This window comes from Malaclemys terrapin, chromosome 10 (genome assembly GCF_027887155.1).
Source record: "Malaclemys terrapin pileata isolate rMalTer1 chromosome 10, rMalTer1.hap1, whole genome shotgun sequence".
NCBI classification, from domain to species: Eukaryota; Metazoa; Chordata; order Testudines; family Emydidae; genus Malaclemys; species Malaclemys terrapin.
The window spans coordinates 79845702-79857848 of record NC_071514.1 but is presented as its reverse complement, the minus strand read 5'-3'; the positions used below and the strand labels follow the sequence as shown (position 1 = coordinate 79857848).

General features: G+C 47.3%; 1 protein-coding gene across 2 annotated transcripts in view; it reads right to left on the bottom strand.

Moving 5' to 3' along the window:
* Positions 1-12147, bottom strand: part of USP22 (ubiquitin specific peptidase 22) — a 190297-nt gene that overhangs the window by 133201 nt on the left and 44949 nt on the right. The window lies entirely within an intron of this gene.

Here is a 12147-nt window from a genome sequence, read left to right as displayed (position 1 = left end):
GCACTTTGCACTGGATGGCGTCATAAAGAGATCTCTCTCAGGATGATTCCAGGTAAGACATACCTCTTGGTCAATGCAGAAATGCCTGCTAAGAGAGTTTGCCACTGTGTCCTATAGTCCTGGCAGATAAACTGCTGAGATCTATATGCAGTATGATATGCACCAGTTCCATAGTTTTACAGATTTGAAAAATAAGGACTAGGATCTTGCTCCTTCTTGATGCTTGATATATACTGCTGCTCTACTGTCCAGGATTATTCTGATTGGGTGGCCCCTGATATGGGGTAGGAAGTGCTCGCAAGCGTAACAAACCCTTCTGAGCTATAATATGTTGATATGGAGCATCGCCTCCTGAGGGGTTCATTTGCTTTGAGCTGTGAGGTATTGGAAGTATGTACTTCTGGCCAATCAGTGAGGCGTCTGTAGTCATAATCCCTGTGGGAGTAAGATGCACATTGTTCGTAACTCCTTCCACCAGTTTAGAGAATTGAGGACCTTTCCAGGCATGGACTCCTGCTTGGAAAGACTAATCTTGTTCAGGGATTAGCCAGTTCTCAGCCAGGCTTGAAGACACAGAGTATGGTCTTGCAAAGGAAGTCTCAAATGTGAAGGCTATCATATGGCCCAGAAGTTGCAGATAAGCCCTTGCTGTGGTTTGTGGGCTTTGTTGTATTGTTGAGACAAGACTCGACATTGTGGCAAATCTGTCCTTGGCTAAGTTTGCTGTGGTGGTAGATGGGGCCATAGTGGTCTCAATGAAGTCTATGCATTGAGCAGGTTTGAGGGTAGACTTTTCCTGCATTGAGACGGAAGCCGAGTAAATGGAAGAGATAGGACCATGATGGTTATCATCTGTAACTTGAGAAATGAGCAATCTTTTAGGAACCAATCGTCTAGGTAGGGAGAAAGAGTTATTCCCATTTTAAGAAGGGGCCTGCAGTGGCCAAGACAACCACTGATAACTATTCTCTGAGTATGCTTCTCGCATCAGTTGTGCGCCCACCTTATAGTAGGTTCACCTAAGCTATATTTCTCTAGTTTGTTTATGAGAAGATCATGTGGGACAGTATCAAAAGCATCATTAAAGTTGAAATATACCACATCTACTGTTTCCCCCCACCCACCAGGCTTGTTACCCTGTCAAAGGAGGATATTCGGTTGATTTTATGAGATTTATTCTGGACTAATCCATGTTGACTGTTACTTACCACCTTATCCTCTAAATGCTTATAAAATCGATTGTGATTATTTGCTCCACTATCTTTCCAGGTATTGAAGTTAAGCTGACTGTTGTATAATTCCCTAGGTTGTCCTAATTCCCATTTTTATATATAGCTACTATATCTGCCCTTTTCCAGTCCTCTGCGATCTCTCCCATCCTCCAAAAGTTCTCAAAGATAATCACTCATGGCTCAGAGATCTCTTCATCTAGTTCCTTAAAGTATTCTAGTATTTCATCAGGCCCTGCCAACTTGAAGACATCTAACTTTTAAACTTGTTCTTTTCCTTCTTTAGCCTCAGATCCTACCCCATTTATACTAATGTTCACTATCTTGGTCATCCAATCACTGCTAACTTTTTTGGTGAAAAGTTAAACAAAAAAGGCATTTAACATTTCAGTAACGGGCCTACCCTGTCCTTGGTTTTCCTCTGGCTTCTAATGTATTTGTAAAGTGTTTTCTTGTTACCCGTTATGTCCCTAGCTAGCTTAATCTTGTTTTGTACCTTGGCCTTTATAAGTTTGTCCCTACATGCTTGTTTTATTTTTTATATTCATCATCTGTAATGAGACTAAGGGTACGTCTATACCCAGCCGCTAGTTCGGCGGCTGGCAATCGAACTTCTGGGTTCGACTTATCGCGTCTTGTCTGGACGCGATAAGTCGAACCCGGAAGTGCTCGCCGTCGACTGCGGTACTCCAGCGCGGCGAGAGGAGTACCGCGGAGTCGACGGGGGAGCCTGCCTGCCGCGTGTGGACCGAGGTAAGTTCGAACTAAGGTACTTCGAACTTCAGCTACGTTATTCACGTAGCTGAAGTTGCGTACCTTAGTTCGATTTGGGGGTTTAGTGTAGACCAAGCCCTAGTTTCCACTTTTTAAAAGGACTCTTTTTTGAATTTCAGGTCATTGAAGAGATCCTGATTAAGCCTAAGTAGTTCCTTACCGTACTTCCTATATCTTCTACATCTTGGAATAGCTTGCTCTTCTGCCCTTAATAAGGTCCTTAAAAAACTCCCAACTCTTCTGAACTCGTTTTCCTTGGACTTGCTTCCCAATTCTCTGAGTTTGTTGAAGTCTGCCTTCTTGAAGTCCATTATCTTTATTCTGCTGTTTTCCCTCCTACCATTCCTTAGAAATCATTAACTATCATTTCATGATCACTTTCACTCAAGCTATCTTCCACCTTCACATTCTCAACCTGTTCCTCCATATTTGTCAGAATCCAACCTAGAATAGCCTCTCCCCTCTTGTCGCTTTCTTCACCTTCTGTAATAAATATTTGTCTCTAGTGAATTCCAAGAACTCAGATAATCCGTGTCCTGCTGTATTATTTTCCCAACAGATGTCTGGGTAGTTGAAGTCCCCCATCACTACCAAGTCCTGTGTTTTAGATTATTTTGTTAGTTGTTTTAAAAAAGCCTCATCCACCTCTTCTTCCTGGTTAGGTGGTCCACAGTAGACACCTACCAAGACATCACCCTTGTTTTTTATCCCTTTTATTCTTACCCAGAGACTTTCAACAGGTCTGCCTCCTACTTGTATCTTAACCTCAGTGCAAGAGGATACATCTTTGATATACAAGGCAATACCCTCCTCCCTTCTTTCCCTGCCTCTCCTTCCTGAACAAGCTATACCCTTCTATACCAATATGCCAGCCATCTGAATTATCCCACCACATTTCTGTGATACCAATTATGCCATAACTGTGATTATTCACTAGTATTTCTAGTTCTGTTTATTCTCCATACTTCTTGAACTAGTATACAGACAACAAAGATGTTAATTAGATTTCCCCTCTACCTTCCCTCGTCTTTCCTCGGTCCCTGTTGTGATTGCTCATTTCCCTCCTAGATTCTGACCCTTCACCCAGGTCTCCATGTTTTAGACTTACCTGTAGGCTTTTGTTTCCTGCCTAATTTTGTTTCGAACCTAATTTAAAGCCTGCCTCACTAGGTTAATCAGTCTGTATCCAAAGATACTCTTCCCCTTCCTTGATAGGTGGACCCCATCTCTGCTCAGAAATCCCTCTCAGAACAGCATCTCATGTTCGAGAAAGCCAAAACCGTCCTGGAAACACCATCCATGTGCTCAGACATTCACCTCCAGAATGTATGTCTCTCTGCCTGAGCCCCTACCCCTGAGCAGAAGAATTGATGAGACCATCACCTGCACCTCCAAACTCCTTCACTGTTACTCCCAGAGTATCATCAGTGCCCACATGGATGAGCAGTATGAGGTAGTTGTCAGAGGGTCAGATGATCCTCTGCAATCCTTCTGGAATGTCTTGTATGCAGGCCCATGGCAGGCAGCATACCTCCTGAGATGCCAACTATGTTAGTACCATCTGGAAATGTCTCTCTGTACCCTCGAGGAGTTTGTGCGGGGCTAGCGACCATGTCGGTACTAGAAGATTAATCACCATTGAAGATGGTAGGATTGGTGGGTAAGTAGGATCTGGGAGGGGATCTGGAATCAGCAGAATGTCTCCCGGTACCCCTCAGTAACTGTGATTTAAGCACTTCCAGGATTCAAAGGTCCTCATGGAAAAAGGAGCTTGGATGGACACTGGGGACTCTCCATAGGGACCCTCAGGAGTCCGCATGTCAGGCGGTACTGGAGATGGTACCGAAGTGCAATTGGGGTGGCCTTCATGTGTTGCTATGGAACACAGTACTGATGACCATTTTGGCTCTGGAGTCCTTGTGTTTCAAAGGCACTGTGTCTGGTGCCAATGCAGGTGCCATTTAGGTTGTTTACCTGATTGTTTCTTGGTTCATAGTGTGGTCTTCTTAGCTGATGCTACGGTCTTGCTACTGGGAGATGGGAGCTTTAGCAATACCCTTACCAAGACATGACGCTTCCTGAGACACAGACTCAAGGGGTGACTTTCCTTTTTTATTATCCCATTTTGGAGAAAAAGGGTCATTTCTTCTTTGAGGTCTAGATAATTTTGAAGTCTCCTCAGGGGCTTCGCTTACTGTTGCAGCAGAGATGGTTGCCGGAGCTCTCTCAACAACTGGATCCACTGTACAGGTGAGTGAATCGGATCCCAGGGGTCTCAGAGACCACTCCATTAACAAGAATTTTAGTCTGCCCACCCTCAATTTGTTAGATCTGTTTTTAAAACCTGAGCAGATCTTACATTTGGAGAGGATGTGGGTCTCTCCCAGGCAGTGGAGGCAATTTGAATGTTCATCACTGAAGGGGCGGGTGTGTGTGTGTGTGTGTGTGTGACCTGTGGCAATTCTGGCAATATTTGAAGTCTGGGCTCTTGAGCACAGCTTGTACTTGAGGCTGCGACTCAAGGCCTGAGAAAAAAAAACAAACGCCCAAATTGGGCAAAAGAATAAAGGGGACGGGGAACCACCTCCAAGTACAAATTGTGCTAAACAATAAAAAGAAATGAAAGAAAATACTAAAGAAAAGACTAGTCAAGAGACATAGCAAGCTGTGTAAACAGCAAATAGATTCAGTCTCAACCTGCAGGCAATTGAGAAAGAACTTGAGTGGGGTAGGTCCGTCCCCTCCCTATATACCCCTTTACCAGAGCACGAGGGTGTCTAGGGCACAGACCCACAGACACTGCTAATGAAAATCTCCAATCAAGAGCACATGGGTGGGTGCACATCCTGACATGGAGCACCAATAGGGATTTTACTTGAAGAAGAACTTATTAAAATCATACCACATTTCAGCCAATATTTCACTGGTTAATGAACCTCAACAAAAGATAAAATCTATCCTTCAAAAGGAAATGCTAATGGACTCTACTTCAGTGGAGGTATTCAGCACAGTTATAATTAATGCCATTAAGTGTTTCAGATCAGCAAAGCTTTCAAACACAATAATTCTGCCTTTCAGATACTCTGTTAGAATCTCTGTGCCCTGTAAGCAAGTAAACTTAGTATGCTGTAAACCCTTTTCTTCTTTTTGGAGAAGAGATACCTGGTTAAAACTTTAAATCTTATGTGCACAGCTAGAGATTTAGAAAGGTGGCATATCAGGAGCACAAGAGACTCTCCCTACCAAACACCTTGAGCAACTCCAGCTTTCTGAACTTAAACTAATAAAAATAGAGGATAAAGAAATCTCTCTACATAAAACAGAGGGAAAACTTAATTTTACAGACAAGATTCAGTTATTTTAATCATTATGACATACGGGTTCTTTGGTGTCCCATAGGGGCTCCCTGAAGATAAAAGGCACCACAGACAGGTAATGCTCCTAAGGCAATGTTCCCGATTGTGGCATAGGAATAACTGGAGTTAAATCACAGCATGTATTCCTGAACAGGTTTTCCGATTCCACTCTAGGACTGCCAACCTGAGTACAAGGTAACTGGGAAATGCCCTGTCAGCCCTAGGTCAGTCAAGGGTAGCTAAATCTAACTTAAGTTCAGTGCCTTAAAATTCATTCTATTCTGAAATGTGGCAGCTTCTCACTACTTGTGGAAGACTGTGTATGGAGGTTCAGATGTTAGAGCTCTGAGTTCCGACACTCTCCAGGCTGATATGATAGCCACCAAGAACGCGACCTTATATGACAGATATAACAGTGAGCACAAAGATTTATACCATGTATATCCACTCATTTGTGGATTTTAGTGAATGAAAAGTTCCAGAGATTGTTTACATATTTAAAGATCTGTTTCTATTTTTTTTCCTTCAGGTTTCACAAAAACATTTAATCTTAAATGTTACAGAAGAAATAAGATCTTGGGCCAAAATTGATCACTGTAGTTTGGCTCCCTTATTTGTGAAGTGCAACCTGAATGCTAAATTTCCTTGGCTACATTTTTGTAATACTAAGATTATTGGAAGTTATTCATTCAAATCATTGCTGTGTGCCTGCAACCTTAACTTCAACTTCAAAAAGTGGCATATGTGAATTTCTTTATATTATCCTAAAGTCAGAATCTCTTCTCCAGCAGACCTTCCTTCTGCCAACCCAAAGGGTATGTCTACACTGCAATAAAAAACCTGCGGCTTGCCCAGGTCAGCTGACTTGGGCTCCAGGGTATAAAACTGCAGTGTAGACATATGGGCTTGGGCTGGGGTCTGGATACTGGGACACTCCTGTCCTGGGGTCTCAAAGCCTGGACTCCAGCCAGAGCCTGAAAGTCTACACAGCAATTTCATAGTCCAGTAGCCTGAGCCCTGCAAGACCAAGTCAGCTGACCCAGGCCAGCCATGGGTTTTTTTATTGCCGTGTAGACATACCCTAAAAGGTGTACAGCAGGAAAAATGAGGAATGCCTCGAGTCTATTAATTACGACATAACCAACTAAAAAACAGTTACTCACCTTCTCATAATTGTTGTTCTTCGAGATGTGTTATTCATGTCCATTCCAAGCAGGTGTGTGCACGCCGCGTGCACGCCAGCTGGAAGATTTTACTATAGCAGCGTCCGTAGCGTCTGCTTCGGTGCCCCCTGGAGTGGCGCCTTCATGGCGCTGTATATAGGGGCCAGCCGACCCCCCACCGCCTCAGTTCCTTCTTGCCGATACTCCGACAGAGTGGTAGGAGGGTGGGTATTGGAATGGACATGACCACCACATCTCGAAGAACAACAGTTACAAGAAGGTGAGTAACTGTTTTTTCTTCAAGTGATTGTTCATGTCCATTCCAAGCAGGTGACTCACAAGCTTGAATCTAGGCGGTGGGGTCGGAGGTCACTGCAGACTGGAGGACTACACAGCCAAAGGCAGCATCATCTCTGGCCTGGTGTGTGATGGCGTAGTGCGCCGTAAAGGTGTGGACTGAGGACCAGGTGGCCGCTCTACAAATTTCCTGTGTCGGGACCTGGGCCAGGAACGCAGCAGAAGAGGCCTGCACTCTTGTGGAGTGGGCCGTGATAGGCAGGGCTGGTATATTGGCCCGACTGTAGCACTCCCGGATGCAGGTTCTGATCCAAGCCGAGATTCGCTGTGACGAGACCGGCAGCCCTTTCATCCTGTCAGCCACAGCGACGAAAAGTTGGGTTGACTTCCTGAAGGATCTTGTCCTTTCGATATAGAACGCGAGAGCCCTGAGAACGTCCAGGGAATGCAGTCTAGGCTTCTTCGCAGAGGAGTGTGGTTTCGGGTAAAACACCGGGAGAAAAAAGTCTTGACCCATGTGAAATGGGGAAACCACCTTAGGGAGGAACGCTGGGTGCGGCCTGAGTTGGACCTTGTCCTTGTGGAAGACTGTGTATGGAGGTTCAGATGTTAGAGCTCTGAGTTCCGACCTCTCCGGGCTGATGTGATAGCCACCAAGAACGCGACCTTATATGACAGATATAACAGTGAGCACGAAGCCAGCAGCTCGAAGGGGGGCCCTGTGAGGACGGACAGGACCAAATTGAGGTCCCAAGCAGGGACAGGTTGACGAATGTGCGGGAACAATTTGTCAAAGCCCTTGAGGAATCGTCCAACGAGTGGGTCCGCAAACACTGAGGTACCCCCCACTCCAGGATGGAACGCCGAGATTGCAGCAAGGTGTACTCAAACCGAAGAGAGGTCTGAGGCCCCCTTTCACTTTCGGTATTAGGAAATAGCGAGAATAGAAGCCCTTGCCCCATAGCTCCTGAGGAACCTCCTCTACTGCCCCTGATGCGAGGAGGGACTGAACATCTTGAAGTAGAAGTTGCTCGTGAGAGGGGTCTCTGAAGAAGGATGGGGAGGGGGACTGGTGGGGAGGGAGGGAGGGAGAACTGGATAGAATATCCCCTCTCTACCGTGCGAAGCACCCAAGTGTCCGATTTGATCCAGGCCCATGCATGATAGAAGGGGGACAGACGTGACGAGAAGGTAAAGTTGGATAGATCCAGGGTTCTGACTGGGAGGTCGTCCTCAACCAAGCCATCAAAATGGTGGTCTAGGCGCCCATGTAGGCCTTGGTTGGGCAGATGACTGGCCGAAGGGCTGCTGTTGTTGCCTCCTCCTGCCTGTCTTTGCCCTTCTGCGCAAGGCATCCCCTCGATTTTGAGGCTGGTACGGCCGAGGGGCCTGCGGTGGCCTGAACTGCCTACGCTGGGTGACCAGGGTGTGTAGGCCTAATGAACGGAGGGTGGTCCGTGAATCCTTTAGGCTATGAAGCCTCTTATCAGTCTTCTCCAAGAAGAGCATGGGCCCTTCAAAGGGGAGGTCCTGGATCGTTTGTTGGACCTCAGGAGGGAGGCCGGAAACTTGAAGCCAGGCTCCGTGCCTCATGACCAGACTAGTCGCCAATGTGCGCGAGGCTGAATCGGCCGCGTCCAAGGCCGCCTGGAGGGAAGCCCGGGTATTCAATCTCCCTTCTTCAACCAGGGCTGAAAAACTTGTTTCGCGACTCCTGTGGAAGGAGGTCCGCGAACCTAGACAAAGCCGATCACGTGTTGTGTCCATACTGGCTCACTATGGCTTGCTGATTGGCAATGCGCAACTGCAGGCCCCCCGTTGAATATACCTTGCTCCCGAACAGGTCCAACTTTTTGGCCTCTATTTTTAGGTGTAGCGCCCTGAAACCCTTGGCCACATCTACCACTAGAGAGTCCGGGGGAGGGTGTGTATAAAGATGTTCATAGCCTTTGGTTGGAACAAAATATAGCCTCTCAGTCCTTTTGGCCGTAGGGGCCAATGAGGCTGGAGTTTGCCACAAGGTGCAGGTTGTGTCTGTAATGGTCTTTATGAGAGGTAGGGCTACCCTGGATGGGCCTGACGGGGTCAGGATATCAATCACCGGATCTGTATCCACCTCGATCTCCTCAGTCTGGATCGAGAGGCTTTGGGCTGCTCGAGTAAGCAGCTGTTGGAGGATCCTATTGTCCTCTAGGGCCGGTGCCGCTGAAGTTCCCGCTACTGCCTCATCCAGAGATGAGGAGGAAAAGATCCCCTGAAGAGGGCCTTCATCTACCCCCTCTCCCTCTATGAGGGCCTGCGGCACACAGTACTCAGGCTGTGCGGCCGGTGTGGGCTCAGGATGCGGCACCGCGGCCGGTACCGGGGTCGACACCGAGCGACGAGGCATGCTGGACGGTGCCTGCGGTGCTGGAAGCAAGGTCCCCGTTGGTGCCGTTGTTTGGCTAGGTGGTGCCGTGTCCCTTTGTGGCACTCCTGTCAGACGGCGGTGCCGGTGGTGGTGGCGGCATTAGTGGCGGGACCGCCGACGTCGAAGAGACAGATGCGGCTCGTGAGCGGGGTCCGTACACCTGACCCACTGACTGATGGTAGGCCCATAGCGTCCAGAACGACCACTGGGGGTTGGTTGCCACTGCTGCTGTCACTGTGATGGGTATGGTTGGGTACTCGCACGTGAGGATGATTGCCTACTCCTCGATCTGTTAGAGCAGTACGAGTCCACCTCAGAGTCCAAAGTCTCTGAGTAGGAGGACATAGGAGGCGCGGTACCCACTGTCGCCGGAGAGGGTGCTGTCTGCACCGGTGCCGCTAGAGTGGCGCAGCGCGGGGAGAGCATTGCTGGTTTGCCCCTAGATTGATAATGGGGCCGAGCGGTAGCCGGAGGTTCTCTGCACCGGTGCAGCGATGCCAGCACCGGGAGGCTCAAGAGATCCGAGGCGGCCTCGAACGCCTCCAGCGTCGATGGGAGGCGCACTTCCTCCATCATATCCAGGGATCTAGGCTTTTCCGGACTCGACCGTACCCTCTCCGGGGCGGGAGTCAACGGGATGGCCGAATGGGTCTGCGGCGCGAATTGTCCTGTAGCACTCGTGGACGGCGCTGGCCCTTTAGAGTCCCGGTGGGGAGAGTGTTCCCTCACTGGCCTGTTCCTTTTAACCGGCACTGGCAATGGGGAACGGTGTCTCATCGCGGCTGGTTTCTTGTGCGCAGACTCTCTCCGGTACCGGGGTTTGGGGGCCTTGGCCTCACGACTTATCTCCGGTTCCGGGGCACTGCGCACCGAGGATGAAGTGCTGGGTGTCGGCTCGGTAGGCCCAGGATCTGATTGCGGCCGCAGAGCCGCCTCCATTAGGAGGACTTTAAGTCTCTGCTCTCTATCTTTGAGAGTCCTGGGGCGAAAAGCCCTGCAGATACTGCACCTATCTCTTTGGTGGCTCTCCCCTAGGCACCTTAAGCACGAAGAGTGCGGGTCACTCTTCAGCATGAATTTCCCGCAGTCCCGGCAGAGTTTGAACCCTGGGGACCCGGGCATGCCCCAGTGGGGCAACGAAAACTTGGGGAAACCCCCCCCCCCAACTAATATCTAACTAAGTTAACCCTAAACAACAAACTAACTATTTACAACAACGATGGAACACTGCCACGGTTGCTGAAGAGCAAGCGAAGTTCCAGCTAGCCGTCACCAGCGGTAAGAAGGAACTGAGGGGGCGGGGGGTCGGCTGGCCCCTATATACAGCGCCATGAAGGCGCCACTCCGGGGGGCGCCGAAGCCAACTCTACGGACGCTGCTATAGTAAAATCTTCCGGCTGGCGTGCACGCAGCGCGCACACACCTGCTTGGAATGGACATGAACAATCACTTGAAAAAGAACTACAGTTCCTGCACACCATTCTGTAGAGGGTAGTTCTTATGCGGCAGACCTCTTAACACATACATTCTGCCCCCTACTTCCTGTCAACTTCCAATGTTCAGAGAACTAGAGCTTTCCTCCCAAAGTGCCTGGGGGAGTGTGGAAGAAGAGAGGAGAATGGATGGCTGGTAGGAAGCCTGGGAATCAAAGCCAAGGGAAGAATATGCTTGCCACTCTTTTACCACCAATATTCCTTCCCCACTCCATATGCTGCTCCCTAGCCCACATGTAGGAGTTTCAAAAGAAGTAAAAAAATCTCCCTCCTACCCAAGTCCTAATGCACAAGGGCCTCCAAACTGTCACCATCACCAAGCCAAACCACCAGGCTCATCACCTCAGTTAAACTAAAACCAGGCTTTGGAATCAAGAATGGCTTCCAACAACCTAAAATTCAGAGGTGTTGAACAGGCCCCAATAAATCTAAGCCTCTTAACAGGCTATAGAGCATTCAGTGAGCATCCTGAGTACCTCAGTAGATCCATGGAGATAAGAGACAGAAGAAACTATGAATGTCTTGGGGTTATAATGCTTGATTATGGAATAATTACATAATTAATAATAATCCTGTATGTTTTTGTCCCCTTAAATTACTGATATACACTCTCAATCTTAATGCCATCTCAACGTTTTTTGCCCATCAATACAATTACATATGCTTTAAGTCCTTGTATTTCCTATAAAAGGTAAGAATAAGTATAAATACTTCAAACATCATTTTGTAGTGACTTCAGTTTGTCCTCTGGACTGGACATGAGAATTTCCTGAACCTCTAGTTTTTGTTTCTCCATTCCAAGGGAACTAAAGATCACCTCTATGTGATCTTTTAAAGGTACCACTCCGTTAGAAATTTTCTAAGCACTGAACTGTGTGCTGGACTGACATTAAAAAAAGATGACAAAAAGTTTGAATCAAAATGTCTTCCTACTCAAAGTAATGAAACCAACTAAACCAAATCACCTAGTGGTGTGATAAGTGAGCAGAGTTAAGCGTTAAGTTGTTCAGATATGCTAAATTTTCTAAGCCAGCTTGAAGGAGTTTTAACGTTTCAGAAAATAATATAAAAAGAACCTATTCTCCTCCTTGCAATATTGCTGTAATGGAAAAAAAAAAAAAAAAAAAAAAGGAACAAGAGATCAGAACTGTTCAGACACAACAGTAAGACAGAGGAATGCAACTTATTCCCATGTCTTCCTTTAACCATAGCGTTTTTAAAAAGGTATCTTGGGAAACAGGGGCCTTTCATTTCAACAGCAAGCTTTAATTGGCTATACAATGTCCATCTAAACCAAAAATGCTTTGAGAGAAAGGCAGATAAACCATTCTCTTTTGAAAGGGGAGAGAGGAAAGGGAATACTTAATCTGAAATTCTGAAAAGACAATATGAGAAGATAATTAAGGTACCCTCTTAACTCTGAAC